The 16,216-nt window shown below is 40.0% G+C and overlaps 1 pseudogene; it reads right to left on the bottom strand.

Moving 5' to 3' along the window:
• Positions 1-2,968: 2,968 nt before the first annotated feature.
• On the bottom strand, positions 2,969-4,330 carry LOC117239813 (annotated as a pseudogene).
• Positions 4,331-16,216: the final 11,886 nt, after the last annotated feature.

Below are 16,216 nucleotides of genomic sequence, written 5' to 3'. Positions count from 1 at the left end.
TCGCGCACAGACACGCTACGACGCACAGCGTTACCCTCTTCTCTCTGCGAACGCTGACACCGCGTCGTACCGCTGTTGCACGCGCGTCTGCCAACTCGTGCGAAAGCCGGGTACCAAGCACAGACGTGGCGCGAATCGTACGCCGTGCTCGAAACGCCGAGCGAAACCAGGTTTCGTCGGAGCTCGCCGCCGCTTCCTACTTTGGATGGAAATTTCCGCCGGGTCCACCAGGTTCGAGCGTCGAGCCGAGAAACGAAAACGCGGCACGCTCCATACGAACGAATCGGATGTACGCGAGAACGTAAACGAAAGGATCTGCTCTCCCGGGAACGAGCACGGCGACTTTCTTCGGAAATTTACAATTTTGATGCGCAGCGTCGCCTAGCGAAGCGATCACGGTGTCGGTGTTCCAGGCGGGCTTTCTCCGTCTTCCGCTCGTATTCCGCGCTCGCGATCGTTCACGGTCCGTCGACCACGTCCGCGAAACTCCCTCGCCACCGCTGTTCGCTTCTCGCGAACGTCCGCGTGCGCGCCCCTTCTTTTCGCAACGTTCCAAACGTCCCGTGCTGTCGCAAAAATTACCTCGTTGCAAAAAGACACCGAGTTTTATCGCGACCAGCGGCAGAACGAAGGAACCGATCCGCCGCGGTGCCTACGTGCTCTGGACGCCGTTAGCGAGCGCTCGCGCGGGCCTGCGTTGTTGTGAATATAATAGGACGAAGAATCTTATTCGATTTAATTTCGCGATGCTAAAGCAAACCGTGTTTCTTCGTCGAAGAAACGCTCGCGGTGCAGAGCAAACAAATTTTCACCAACTTGGATGTTTTCCTTTTTTCTCCCCGAGGGACCATTCGTCGAGAAGACAGCAAGCAACGGCTGTTCATTTTCGCGAATCCAGCGAGGATAATTACGGATAAAATCTTGAGAAACAGTCGCTAAAAAATGACCGGTCCCAAAGGGGGGAAGGATAGAACGGGAAAACGGATGTACGGGCACGCTAGCGGCCACGGTTTCACATAAATCACCGGAGGTGAAAGAGCGGGAGCAATCGGGCCGAATATCGTATTTAGCTCTATCCGGCAAAGATTTATTTACGAAGTCGAGCTAACCACCGACGATACGTTTCCTTAAATCGCAGTGCCGCGTGGATACAAGCCTCCCGTTCCACGATCTGCCACTCCGTGTTCGCGCAGAAAGCGTAGAAAGCGTAGAAAGCGAAGTTTGAAAAATTCGCGCATCTTTGGCGAACGGCGAAACGAACGTGCGGTCGCGGAAAAGAAAACTATTAAAGGAACGAACGAGTAGGTGGATGGGCGAGCAGAAGAACGGGTAGAGAGAGAGAGAGAGAGAACAGAACGAACGAATAAATTAACGTTTCGAAGACAACGGGACGAAGACAATGGAACGAAGAGAGTCATCGGGATGTTTGAAACGCTGCGAGGATCTCTGAACTATTTCGCTTCTAACGAGTGAAAGGAAAGGAGAAGAAGCTTGCGCGCTAACTAGACGAGAGAAACGATTGCAACTTTCACGCTAAATAGGAAACGATTTTGCCTAGAATCGCAAACGAACACCGTTTCGATCCTTTAACGGGGGTTGTATCGATCGCGCGACCCGACACCTGCGACTTCAATGGCGAGAAACGAGAAGAGTTGGAGCAACTGCTCCACGAAATTTTTGTAATTCTCGTTTCCAGCGTCTAAATACGCGCGACGGTGCACAACGAAGCGTGCAGGAAGAAAGCCGACAGACGGAATCGCGTCCCCCTTCCGTTTCGGAATACAGCGGTGGCGGTAGAAACGTAACGGCGAGGCAGAAACTGTCGACGAAAGCGCGAAAGATCGCGTCTGATTTTTTCGACGAGCGACGCCTCTCTCTCTCTCTCTCTTTCTTTCTCTTCGCTTGGATTTTACGATGCGCCCGCGCCCTCTTCTCTCTGTCTGTCGAGAGAAGCGGGGGCAGAGAGACCGCGCTAAGTCACCTGTAATTTCCGGCCGAGAAATAGCGGGTGGCGCCGCCCATCTTCCGCGAACGGCTTCTTAAGTCTTCTTGACCGTGGCGAGATTTTTCGGACCGCTGGTTGCTTATTTACGATGACGATCGAACTCGTTAACGCACCGAGCACACCGTACACGCCACTAGAATTCCAAATGGCCGCTCTCCGCGGAGCAAGTTAAGCTTTATCGAGCCCGATTGAACTTTGTAGTCGCTCGTGCTCGTCTTTCGTAGCCTGTCTCTCGCGGTGGGTAAATACCGCCCTTACGATCTCTTTCCTTCTCCCGTGTACGCGGCTACGCGATAAATTTGATATTTCGTAGTAGAGCAGCGCCGATCGCGAATAGTAGCGAAGCTTTATCGCTTGCGAATGAACATCGTCGAATATTTCGGCGTAATACGGTGGCAAGATTTTTCGGCTAATATTCGACGGAAGAAGGAGATGAGACGGATCTAGCACTTGCCAGCTTATTCGACCAATTCGAATCGTATCCGACAAAGGAGATGACCATCGCAATCGACTCCCCGAAAGATACGCAGATGGGAGAAGGCCGAACCCAGTTCTTTACGTTTTTTCGTCTTTAAACGAAAGTTGTCTGAAAGTGATTAGGTTTCTCGTCGTTTAAAGATTCGAGGCCCCTCGCTAGAAAAACGAATTGAACGCGAATGACACCGTTCGAAAGATTCGTCTTTACGAGGCAAGAAACGCCTGGCGTCGGTTTACAAGGATATCGAACTGCGTCAATTATCGTCGGTGTGTCCAGAGGAGCGAAGGTATTTACCGGGCTAGTTGGAGATTCCTCGGTATATGTATTATTGAGCGATCTACGGGTTGATCTGGGACCCAAGGCGATATTGTCGGCATGATTAGGAACGTCAAGGTGCGTTCGTATGTGCCGTCGATGGAGGTGATCGTGGCCGTGATGTAACGTTTCGAGGTTGTCGATAACGTGTTGAGTGTTCCGATTGGGATCTAACGTTTCCGTTGGTTAAGTTTTAGCGAATCAGCGAGTTTTTCGGTGATAAAGTTCATGCTAGAGCCGGTGTCTAGCAGAGCTCTACAACGGAATGGTTGAACTTTATTGTTCAATACGTTGACCTGCGCTGTGACTAACAAATCGTGCTGCAGTGGTTCAGAAGGAAGCGAGGTCAATGAGTCCGTTTTCTGTGGTTCGGACCCTAACAAGGTCGTTTGATGACGTCGTTGTTTTCCTTGTCGTCTAGGACTGGACGATATATTTGATCCCGATGCCGTCGTTCGCGATAACCGAGATTCACGTTTCGGTGATGTTCGCGGAGACGATCGGGGAGACGTGGATGCGCGTCTCGAACGATGTGACGATCGCGGGGTCGGTGAACTAGGCGAAGATCGACCGTTGGGTGATCGATCGCTCGATGATCGGCTTACACGTGGTCGTGATTTGCTATGACCATGGTCTTGATGTAGGTATGTATGGTGTCGCTGCCTGCAGATGCGACATGAACCGGCGGAGCAATGAGTAATAGCGTGTCCCTTACCTAAACAATTGGTACATAGAGACGCCCTCTTGGCGATTTCAAGGCGTTTTTTAGGCGACTTCGCTTTGAAGACGTCACAATTCCATAATTCGTGTTGTCCTTGACAATTCGGACACACCAACGTATTATGTGTAGTTGTGAATGCGTAACTTCGCGGTGCGTTCGATCGCTGACGTTTGTGTTGATCGGGCTCTCATTTTATCACGGTTGATGCTGAACTTGTCCTGTCGCCGTTCGTCCGTGTTTTCAGAAAGTCTACCAGATGCGTATATGACGGCATTTTCTCGTCCGGCAATGTGCGCTGCCATTTGCGAATGATGGCTGAGGGTAGCTTCGATGTGAATAATTTTATAAGAGCGACATTTGAGGTAACTGGTTCACCGAGTTTTTCTAACGCTTGGAGGTTTACCTTGACCGTCTCAAGAAAATCATCTATCGCTTCGGGTGTCTCTTTGGTTATTTTCGGATAGTCAAAAATCAAGTCCTAGTGGCGCATGCAGACTTGACTGTGGCAGTCGAATTTTTCCTTCAGAACGTCAATAGCGATCGAATGATTTAACTCGGTGACATCTAACGATTGTATGCTTCGCGCGGCCTTTCCGGTCAAAGAGGATCGTAGGTAGTGGGATTTCTGCACGGGTGTAAGTCGCTCGCTTCGATCGATAGTGGATAAGAAGGAGTCGTAAAATGAATGCCAATTTTCGATGGTACCGTCGAAAGTAGGCAGGTGAATTTCAGGGCAGTTTAATTGATGTCGGCTCGGCGACATTAGATGACTCGCAGCCTTGTGATTTCGACGACGATGCTGGTGTATCATCCATGAGAGTGTGTATTCGTATTACCAGATTGTAATATGTGTCGGTTACTTGGGAAACGCGCGCGTCGTCTATCTCCCCTAAATCTTCTAATTCTCTTGTAACAATCGATATTGTTTCCACGTGTCGTCGAGTAGTGTCGTATAGGCCGTTAAATGGGCCTTATTCGGTTGTCTAGATTTTTCGTATTCATCGAGTCGTTTCGATAGAAAGGTAAATCGACCGATTTGAAAGCCTCGTCTCCGATGCAAGGAGGTAAGTTTCTCTGTGTTTTCCATTGGTATAGCAGATTGTGAAAAGAATGCAGTGAACGAGCTTACCTTGTGGTTGCGAGTTTAAATGTTACTCGTCACCGTGTGTGTCTCGTTTAATGTGTAAGACGTGTTCTTACTGAAGTCGACCCTCTAGTTGTTGGCGTGAGGCTGCGTGGTTGCGTTCTTGCGTTTTCAAGAGGGTTATGCCTCTTCAAAACTGATGGTCCCTGGCGCTACTGACTTCACTGGAGTGGTAACGCTTCTGCTGCCGTTTCTATTGGATTCACGTGGCACTGTATGGTAGTGGATGTCACTGGCGTGCACTTTTCACTTGCCACCGTATCCGGCTCGAAGGACCAAATGTTACGACCGTTCGCGGAGAGACGCGGTCGTTAGGAAAACGCTTCAGCGAGAGGCGTAAATATTCGCTACGATTATGTTAATCAACGCCGCGAAATAGTCGTTCCCCCGTTTCGGTTAAGATAACAGAGGTCGTTTAATGAATGTAACACTGTATTAACAGGTTTACATAGAATAATATATTTTACAATAATATGATGATTATATTACAGAAATTTGACTCGACTTTGCGGACTCTCTAGATAAATTCGTTTGCTCGTCAGATTTGTCGAAGTGTCACGTTTGACTCGGCAGAAGGAACTGATCGCCCTTCGATTATTCCTTTGTCTCATTTGGAAGACGACCCCCACTATGCTCGGGTCACCGCTCGCGCCTATGATCACGTATACCTCTTCTTGTGTGAAAATCGTAACGGTCAAAAATCGACGTTTCTAGAGCTCGCTGCTTGGCGACAACTATGCTCTCGTCGATACATTGTATATGATCCGGCGGGCAGATAAGATGGTCCGCCTGCGACGTTGTAGGACCGCGAGCGACGGTTAGAAAATACAGCCTGTGGTGAGACTCGTGGCGTAACATCCTGCATATAAAATTGTTACCTTTATCCAATGCATACCACCTCTCTCCTCCTCTTTAAAAATATGACCTTTATGAACTTAATGTCTCCCAAAAACGTATTTAGCAGAAAGGATTCGACATCTATAACGATCCAATTAGAAACCTTTTCTAGAGACCATTAGAAACGCGTTCTCTATCCAATCCTGGCTGAAACATAATTACTCGCACCCCCAGTAACCCACCTCTAAGTCATTCCAATCAACGTACCATGCAAACACGAATCCAACGCGTTCCAGGAATACAAACAACTGCCTGTAGCTGTTTAGCTGTACGCGACGAGTATAATTATTTCGGGTACTCCTCCAGTACAAAACAGACACCCAAACGACATTATTTCAACACAAAAATATTTAAAACAATAGTTATAAAAGCATGATACTTAATACCGCGCTTGACATCAGGTATAATAAAAATAAATTTCTTCAAAAAAATTTCAAGTTAAATCTTAAGCTTTTGTAATTATATCAAACTTGTTCAATTGACAATGAGCAATTTCCATCGTGTTTTGACAACTGACTCATCGTTGATGTATTTCCTCGGAATTGAAAAAGGAATGTGCATAATTTTGTCCTCCGTCAACACTCAAAATATTATCTGCATGCTATACTCAGGGATTCAATTTTATATTACGTTGCCTCATGTTCCATCACTGCTTTCCTACTATCAGTCACTTGAACGGTAATATAAACCAGTCTTCTATTTCCTATACTATTCTGCATACCATTTATCAGGAACAATACATTTTATTTGTTAATCTAATTAGATGCGAAGTTCCTCGTTTGTCCTAATATCAATCAATGAACAAGTGAATTGAAATCTGTGAAAATAATGTAAAATCGGAAAATAAGGATAGAAATCTTTTCCCGATTACTTACAATTTATTAATATTAAATTGAATATACAAATATAAATTGGACAGGAAACGATATTTATTTAACGGAAACTAAATGCAATACTCGCATCTATATCAAATAACTTTACAGTTATTTTACCACTCTCGTCACAACGAATCTAACACACACACACACTCTCTCTCTCTCTCTCTAACAACTCTATCAATTCTCACGACTCTACTCTTCGACGACTCGATACCTCTAACGACTCTACCCTTCGACGACTCAATTAGCTCTGATTCTCGCAACACGCACACTTTTCGATTCGCCTTGCGTAGCGAAACCGTCCTTCTTCTAACGTTGTCTATTGTTTCCCTCATACCTATGTAAGAATTACCAACTACGTGCCTTTAGTCACGTAGGCACTCTTAAATGTAAACGAAGCACAGAAACACGACGTACACGGTTTATCTATTTTCAACTGATTTCTAATTCGAATTACTTTACGATATTACAATAAGTATCTAGTAATACGACTTCCGAACCGACGTAATTATTGCAATGATTGTTAAATTTCAAAACAATTTCCTATCCATGTTAAACATATTACGTATATGTGCATGTCTAGTATTTCGATTAGTTGCTCTACTTGCGGTAGTTCGCCATTCTGGATCATCTAGACTCAACAAAGATGCATTCAATTTACTCCATACCTTAAAAAGCTCTGTAGCGGCACAAGAGTTAGAATTTGCTTCAAACCAAGTTGTTGTTTTGCTTCGGAATATTTAGAGGTATTGTAAGGAATTATGAACTCCGGCAAAATAATGGCGCCGCTACATGTAACCGTAAAACAAGACGAATTTGTATCTTTTGACCTTCTTCTGACGATTATGAATAAACGAACGTGAGCGCAAACGATTCAGTATAAACTGTGACTAAACGTCTGTATAAATATCGTTTCGCGACAAGATCTGTTTTAAATACACTAACGAGTACACATTTTGGTAGTCTCATTATTCGATCCCCTACAGCTCTTATTAAGGAAGATAGAGGCCTGTGACAGTATTCAGCTTGGTAAACTTTGAACAGAGCATATTGATAAGCCAGAGTAACTAACATACAACCTTTTTTTTCTTTTTTCTTTTTTACGTGGAGAAATCCTCATGGACACTCCGCTGTTGCAGTAATTGCGTAACAGCAGAGTAGTGTCGGACTCTTACCGACTAAAACTCCACGATGACCGCCCGACGCGTATGACAGAGGTGCTCCAGGATTCTCTAATGAATTAACTTCAGTTGCACCCCCTTCACTCGTTCTCTAGTTCTAGCCAGTCCTAATATTTCCTGACTATTGAATTGGCGTTAGGAGGGGCCATTACCCCTAGCGCTGTCTCTCCTTATTGATATTCACCGGATCTTGTCTTGTGTGCTTCGACAACTCGCATACAACCTGGTGGTACAAGCTATGAAAAAACTTCCCCGGACATGAGAAAACACATTTGCCCAGATAACGTGCGAAAGGTATTAGAGCCCACCAAATAAGATTTGCTACAATTTGCTGTAGTACGTCACAATAAGCCTATGAGTTTCGCGCGTCAGACGATTTTCGAATTAGTTGATGCTTGGATGTTCAAGATACGGAAGCGCGGAGAGATGATACGTTTATGTACAACTTGATCATGGTGCAACCCATTCGTCAGCCAGAAAACTTCATGCACGATTTTCTAAAAAGAAACACATTTCCCCCCTTCCTTATGCCGTACCAATCCTCTCTCGTCGCTCCTTATCTCATACACAGACAGGCCAAATAATGTTGCCGATGACCGCCAACAGCCTGGGTTCATGTACGGGTCTCTTGCCTGCGACAGAAATTTGTTATGTGTAGTATGCGGGGCAGAAAAGCACTTTTGCCATTAATATGAACTAGAAGATTGCAGAAAAATTGTAAACATTTTCCAAATTTTATTAATTTCATTTCATTTCTTAAAGTCTACAAAACTGTTAATCAACATTAAGCAAATATACAAAATCTTGACGTACAGAATAATGGAGCGAATATTAGAAACGATACTACTAAATCTACAAGCTAAAATGTACTATACAAATTTTCTTTAAACTATAAGACATGCAAAGTATATATTTCTGAAAATAAAAAATATCGGATCAAACACTCTTCGAACATACTTCGAACGCTCATTATTACGTATATTACCAAACCAATGCATACAATATAATATATAAACTAAGCCAACGAAAGGCGCAGAGACTGGAGAACATGGGGTCCCCGAGCGTGCAGTACGCTTCAGCATCGTTGCGAACACCAACTCCCTCCGCTTGTCCCAATGCCATCTCGAACGGTGAGACTGCAAACAGAAAATATCCATATATACATCAAGATAGTAATGCAATTTCTATTCTTGCAGCACCGACGTAATACACGGTGCTCCGTAATCGCTCGAGATTCCATATAGTTGTTGAAATCTCTACGCATTAGGTAGATAAAACGTTGCGAGAAATCCTCTTGTCACAGTTAGGTCTTCCAAACCTGATCGCTTGCATTTTCCCGCTACTTCAGCGTTGTAACGTTACTTTTATTTCTGCCAACTTAGGCACGACATCGTCTAAACTGCCCAATTCAGGACACGATGGCTCCTCCCGGGGATTCTGTTGAGACGATCCCGAATTTTCCGTGTCCTCACCATTGTAGAGCTCATAATTTGTATAATATACCTTCTTCTTCAAGCATTGTTTTTTATATTTCTGCCATTTTGAAGCTGCTGATAATCGCCGGATGCGTAAATCATTTTTAGCTTTGGAAAGAGCGCACGTCAGCATTGCTTCAATCCGTAAATCGCGTCTGCGCTTTCGGCGACACTCTGATCTTTTGCGGCGAACTTCGTCAATCCAAGTTAGTAACCGTTCAGTTTCTGGCTTGTCGGCGTTAGTTTTCGAAAGTCCCTTCTTTGTCCTCGCCATGCTTTCTCAATTATTTCACCTAATTATTGAGTAAGTAAAAAGTATACCAACCTGTATCCGGCTCCTGTTTGTTGTAGAACAATACAGAAGAGATTCACACAACTGCACACAAAGGATTTGAAACCACCGAGCAAAACACCCTCCTCACAGCACAGTCGTAAGATGACTAAGGGAAGTCTACGCTGCGCGTCTGAAGTCCGCTGTCTATACCCCCTCCTCTGTCTTTATGACGTAGTCTTACGCGCGAAAATGGAAACTAGTTCCGTGTAAAATCTTACGTTGGCCTTACATTCTCAGAAATTTTGAAAAATTCTTTAATCCAATTAATTTTTAAATATATGTGCGACAATTTTAATGCTAAATTTTATATATTTTGTACATTATATTAAAATTCTTCATTTACAGGAAATAATCAATAGCGTATTGTTGAGGTTGTTCGGTGTGTAAACAGAGAAAACACGTGGATAAATTGTAAGGTAGAAAATATATTTAAATAGAAGTGTAATAAGTAAAAATACAATTTGAGCTGGTCCAGATCCGCAAGCTAACTGTGTTACCTAATAACTGAAAAACCCCGAAGCCAACGTCGCCTGTTTACTGTTTATGGCCTGACTTCGTCGCAGTCTTTTGTCTACACGCTGTCGATGGCTTCAGTGCTTGAGAAAATTAAAAAAGACCAGATGTAGAGTTTTCTTAGAAGTGGTAACCACTTCAACACTATATAACGTAATCCGTTATAACGTTATACTATATAACGTAATACGTTATTACGTTTTCTGTGTAACGTAATACGTTCTAAAATTATACTATATAGCGTAATAAGTGATAACGTTACACTATATAACGTAATACGTTATAACTTAATTCTAAGTAATGTCATAAGTTATAAAGTTATACTGTATAACGTAATGCGGTGTAACGTTATACCATATAACGTAATACGTTATAACGTTATACTCTTTAACGTAGTACGTTATTACGTTATTCTTTATAACGTAATATGTTATTACGTTGTTCTTTTAACGTAATACGTTATAACGTTATACTCTTTAACGTAGTACGTTATTACGTTATTCTTTATAACGTAATACGTTATTATATTGTTCTTTATAACGTAATACGTTATAAAATTATACTATATAGCGTAATAAGTTATAACGTTATACTATATAACGTAATACGTTATTACGATACTCTTTATAACGTAATACGTTATAACGTTATTCTGCAGAACGTCATGCGTTATAACGTTTCCCTATATAATGTAATACGGTATAACGTTATACCTATATAACGTAATACGTTATAAAATTATACTATATAACGTAATACTTTATAACGTAATACGTTATAAAGTTATTCTGCGGAACGTCATGCGTTATAACGTGACTCTATATAATGTAATACGGTATAACGTTATACCTATATAACGTAATACGTTATAAAATTATACTATAAAACGTAATACGTAATACGTTATAATTTAATTCTAAGTAATGTCATAAGTTATAACGTTATACTGTATTACGTAATACGGTGTAATGTTATACTCTATAATGTAATACGTTATTACGTTATTCTATCCAACGTAATACGTTATAAAATTATACAATATAACGTAATACGTTATAACGTTATACTATATAACGTAATACGTTATAAAATTATACTATATAGCGTAATAAGTTATAACGTTATACTATATAACGTAATACTTTATAACGTAATACGTTATAAAGTTATTCTGCGGAACGTCATGCGTTCTAACGTGACTCTATATAATGTAATACGTTATAACGTTATACTATATAACGTAATACGTTATAAAATTATACTATATAACGCAATACGTTATAACGTTATACTATATTCCGCAACACGTTATTACGTTATTCTTTATAACGTGATACGTTATAAAGTTATACTGAATAACGTAATAAGTTATAACGTTATACTATATAACGGAATACGTTATTACGTTATTCTTTATAACGGAATACGTTATTACGTTATTCTTTATAACGTAATACGTTATAAAGTTATACTATAAAACGTAATACGTTATAACGTTATACCATATAGCGTTATACTATATAACGTAATACGTTGTAATTTCGACCAATCGCGGGGAGACGTAACCGCGAGGATAGACGTCAACGGGGGTCGTAAATCCCCGTTACGATTATAACAATCGACACCATGAATTGATCGATCCCCTGATTTCCGTTGAGATAATAAGGGGTGATTGAATTTGTATAACACTGGGATTCACAGTATTATAAAGTATATATTTCCAACACTTAGTTACACTGACGTAGAGAAATAAATAGTTAACAACTTGTCGCACGAAGATGCGATAGACATGTACGCTAGAGCAGGGCTCTTATAATGGAAATTAATGTGTCAATGGACTTAGCACCGTGATATGTTTAGGAGAGAAGATGTATGTTCGACAACACCGAGAACCGACAAAAGATGTGCGTGAAGTATGCAACTCTCGCGCTATGTGTAGACTGCTGCGTTAGGCGTTAGTTGGTAGACTGTCTGTCGCTCTTTTTTTTAATACGGAAGGAAAGTTCGGTGTGGGTGTGCCCCTGTGCCTAAAGAACGCGCATTCGTTGATCCCACTTTCGTTAGGAAAAGTGAGGGTAACGATCCGCGGTGTCGATTGGTCATGACCTGCATTACTGCTCGAAGGGATGAGTAGGGAATCTCCTACCATCGTGGTGCGTAGATGACTGTGTGCGTGAGAAAAACCTAGCTTGTTTTATTACAGGGCTATTCGGATTTTCGTAATGGGTGCATACCCGCTTTCTCCGTGTTTTAAAGGCGACTAATAAACCCAAGGACACCTCTAAAACCGACTGTGTTTCGAGCATATTTTTAAGCTTTAGAAATTCTTCAAGACAACGGATTGAATACATATAGCGAAACAATGCAGGGAAGTGAAAGTTATGGTGGGTCCTTAGGTTTATTGAGGGTCGAAGTGACGTTACGCAGGACAGCAACCGCTGTCCGGTCGCGCGGGCTGGCGTGCGGATGTTTTAGGCGGCGTAACATACGTTATTACGTTATTCTTTATAACGTAATACGTTATAAAGTTATACTGAATAACGTAATAAGTTATAACGTTATACTATATAACGTAATACGTTGTTACGTTATTCTATCTAACATAATACGATATAAAGTTATACTATAAAACGTAATACATTATAACGTTATACCATATAGCGTTATACTATATAACGTAATACGTTATAACGTTATACCATATAACGTAATACGTTATAACTTAATTCTATGTAATGTCATACGTTATAACGTTATACTGTATAACGTGATACGATGTAACGTTATACTGTATAACGTAATACGTCATACTTTATTACGTTATTCTTCATAACGCAATACGTTATAAAGTTATACTGAATAACGTAATAAGTTATAACGTTATTCTGTGGTACGTCGTGCGTTATAACGTTACTCTATATAATGTAATACGGTATAACATAATACTGTATAACGTAATACGTTAGAACGTTATTCTCTAAGCCGTAATACTTCATAACTTTAAACCATATGTCGTAATACGTTACAACGTTATTCTGTGGAACGTCATGCGTTACAACGTTCCTCTATATAATGTAATACGGTATAACGTTATACCTATATAACGTAATACGTTATGAAATTATACTATAAAACGTAATACGTTATAAGGTTATACAATATAACGTAATACGTTATAACTTAATTCTATGTAATGTCATACGTTATAACGTTATACTGTATAACGTAATACGGTGTAACGTTATTCTACCTAACATAATACGATATGAAGTTGTATTATAAAACGTAATAAGTTATAACGTTATAACATATAGCGTTATACTACAGAACGTAATACGTTATAGCGTTATACTATATAACGTAATGCGTTATTACGTTGTTCTGTATAACGTAATACGTTATAAAATTATACTATATGGCGTAGTAAATTATAACGATATACTCTATAACGTAGTACGTTATAATGTTACACTGCCTAACGTAATACGTTATAAAGTTATACTGAATAACGTAATCAGTTATAACGTTATTCTGCGGACGTCATGCGTTATAACGTTACTCTATATAATGTAATACGGTATAACATTGTACTATATAACGTAATACGTTATAAAATTGTACTATATAACGTAATACGTTATAACGTTATACTATATAACGGAATACTTTATTACGTTATTCTTCATAACGCAATACGTTATAAAGTTATAGTGAATAACGTAATAAGTTATAACGTTATTCTGCGGCACGTCATGCGTTATAACGTTGCTCTATATAATGTAATACGGTATAACATTGTACTATATAACGTAATACGTTATAAAATTATACTATATAACGTAATACGTTATTACGTTGTTCTGTATAACGTAATACGTTATAAAATTCTACTATATAACGTAATACGTTATAACGTTATACTACATAACGTAATGCGTTATTACGCTGTTCTGTGTAACATAATACGTTATTGAACTATACTATATAGCGTAATAAGTTATAGCGATATACTCTATAACGTAGTAGGTTATAATGTTACACTGCCTAACGTAATACGTCATAACGTTATAATATAAAACGTAATACGTTATAACGTTATACCATATAGCATTATACTATATAACGTAATACGTTCTAACATTATACTATATAACGTAATACGTCATAACGTTATACTATATAACGTAATACTTTATTACGTTATTCTTCATAACGCAATACGTTATAAAGTTATAGTGAATAACGTAATAAGTTATAACGTTATTCTGCGGCACGTCGTGCGTTATAACGTTACTCTATATAATGTAATACGGTATAACATTATAGTATATAACGTAATACGTTAAAACGTTATTCTCTAAGACGTAATACTTCATAACTTTAAACCATATGTCGTAATACGTTACAACGTTATTCTGTGGAACGTCATGCGTTATAACGTTCCTCTATATAATGTAAAACGGTATAACGTTATACCTTTATAACGTAATACGTCATAAAATTATACTATAAAACGTAATACGTTATAACGTTATACTATATAACGTAATACGTTATAACTTAATTCTATGTAATGTCATACGTTATAACGTTATACTGTATAACGTAATACGTTATAACGTTATACCATATAACGTTATACCATATTATAACGTTATACTATATAACATAATACGTTATTACGTTATTCTATATAACGTTATACGTTATAACCTTATTCTGCGGAACGTCATGCGTTATAACGTTACTCTATATAATGTAATTCGGTATAACGTTATACCATATAACGTAATACGTTATAACGTTATACCATATAACGTAATACGTTATAACGTTATACTATATAACATAATACGTTATTACGTTATTCTATATAACGTAATACGTTATAACGTTATTCTGGGGAACGTCATGCGTTATAACGTTACTCTGTATAATGTAATACGGTATAACGTTATACTATATAACGTGATATGATATAACGTTATACTATATAACATAATACGTTATTACGTTGTTCTGTATAACGTAATACGTTGTAAAATTCTACTATAAAGCGTAATACGTTATAACGTTATACTATGTAGCATAATACGTTATTACGTTATTCTATATAACGTTATACGTTATAACGTTATTCTGCGGAACGTCATGCGTTATAACGTTATTCTATATAAGGTAAATCGGTTTAACGTAATACTATATAACGTAATACGTTATTACGTTATTCTATCTAACGTAATACGTTATAAAATTATACTTGTCGGAGATAAGGTGACACCGGTGCCTTCCCTCTGAAACCTTGGGAAGATCCATAGAAACATTGTAATTAAAATCTACAGTTGTAACTAAACGATTTGCCGTCATTCTAACCAATTGTATTTGTTTAAGTCTTGTGACAATGAGCTTGGGCTCAATTCGATAATTGGTCGCCGAACGTGGCCGCGGTCCACGGGACCAACTCTCCATTTAACAAAGGCATTGAGTAATCCTATAGCACTCCTTAAAAGAAAGATTCGTAGCGGCACTTGGCAGTAAACATTCCAACGGTTTCTGTCCCGTAGCTTGCCACACGCAGATCCTATTCTCGGGCAGGATGTTTACCAGATGTTGACGCGTCTCCACAGTACGTGATCGACTAGCACGAGGGCCGTCATAAACACTAATATCTAGTTACCTAAAATTCTTCAACAGATACACAGTCTTTGTCCCAGTTACGGGAAGACAGGAGAGACCTATTTTCCACGAACGACGTCTCCCACTAGCATCCCTCCCTCAAGGGCGGCTAGCATCCTTTACTAACTACCGATATGGAGATTGGCCAATTAGCAGCAACGTCAATTTCCCTTACTTTCCGAACGTAGGATATCCCCGACGAATCCGATGAACTCGTGTCCTTAGACACGCCCCATCATAGTTTTCCTCGGAGGTATCACCGGGACGGAAAGTCATTCTCTCTTGCGGTCTCATCGACAAAAAGGATTTACTCCTTACGGTCAGCGAATATTAACACAGAATCCGACTTAGATTTTTGCGTGTGCGTACGACTACCGTCCCGTTGTCCGCGGATTCTTTATTGATCCTAGGATCATTGTCATTAGTCTCTCGAGTATCTAATTACCACGGTTACTTGTCCGGTTCTATGGTAACCGCATTTGCACCAGTCAATGTCTTCTCTATTGCATAACGACAATGTGTAATCCAAATGAAGATTCGTGTCACGCCCCCAACTTTAATTCTAATGTAAACCCGAAATTTAATCGGGTTAAAATTAG

The sequence above is a fragment of the Bombus vosnesenskii genome, unplaced genomic scaffold (assembly GCF_011952255.1).
Source record: "Bombus vosnesenskii isolate JDL3184/JDL3185 unplaced genomic scaffold, Bvos_JDL3184-5_v1.1 scf7180000014272, whole genome shotgun sequence".
Lineage (NCBI taxonomy): Eukaryota > Metazoa > Arthropoda > Insecta > Hymenoptera > Apidae > Bombus > Bombus vosnesenskii.
Note: the sequence above shows the minus strand (reverse complement) of the source record. Positions and strands in the feature narration are given on the sequence as shown.